Below are 1064 nucleotides of genomic sequence, written 5' to 3' on the forward strand. Positions count from 1 at the left end.
CACACATACACCCCCTCCCACACACACACATCAATAGAGCTATCCTCATGAATCATGCGTCATCAACACCCCGGCAGCGATTGCCCTCAAGTGTCTTCAGTCTTCAGTCTCTCTGACAACAATTCTCCATGTCGTCACCGAAAAGAAAGCAGCTTTTGTGAACATTTGAGTAACGACGCAGTGGAATCAGGCGCTCGTCAATTTGTGGGCATATAGGGTTATTGGCATCATCTTAAAGAATGTTCATTTGCTTTCCATTTGGTGAATAAAATATCCATCTATGTTGAATAGAAGTTGAAATATTTTCGATTAAAGGAGGTCGGGGTCTCCTGGTTTCAGAGGTAAAATTAGCGAGAAAATGGCCGCCAAAGTTTGGTAACTTCCATAGCCTGAGAGTCCTTAGAAACTGAAAATTTGTCATTTTTTGTGACTTTAATCAATGTTTTTCATTAAAATCCAAACAAAAATGTGTTTTTAAACAGACTTAAGAAGTGTTGGACCCCCCCCCCTAAAAAAAGAAGAAAATTAGGAACAAATAATTTATTACCCATTAGCCCAAAAAATGCCGATTTCTTTGATTTTATTATCAGGCGCTCGTCAAAATAACGAGATCGGAGAAATAGGAGTTTTCCCGCCAATTTGTAAATTCTTATCTAATTTTAATTTTTTTTGACTTAACCTCTTTTTTGTCCCTGTAAAAGTACATTTCTATGTGAATTTTACTTTTAAAAAACGGATGATTAAAGTCATAAAATAGTGAGTCTTTTTTCAGTCTTTAAAGACTCTTTAGCTACTGGAGTTACCAAACTTTGGCCGCCATTTTCTCTCTAATTTCACATCTGAAACCACGCGACATCGCTTCTTTCAATTGCAAAATTAATATCTTGACTTCTATCAAAGATAAACACTTTCTTTTTTCATTGGAAACAAGGCAAACAAATCAGCTTTCAGTTGATACCAATAACTCCACATGCCCTAAACCAACATTTGACGAGCGCCTGATTCCTCCACGTCGTGACACTATTGAAGCTGCTGTCACCTCTCTCTCTCTCTCTCTCTCTCTC

Source organism: Aplysia californica, unplaced genomic scaffold (genome assembly GCF_000002075.1).
Source record: "Aplysia californica isolate F4 #8 unplaced genomic scaffold, AplCal3.0 scaffold00339, whole genome shotgun sequence".
Lineage (NCBI taxonomy): Eukaryota > Metazoa > Mollusca > Gastropoda > Aplysiida > Aplysiidae > Aplysia > Aplysia californica.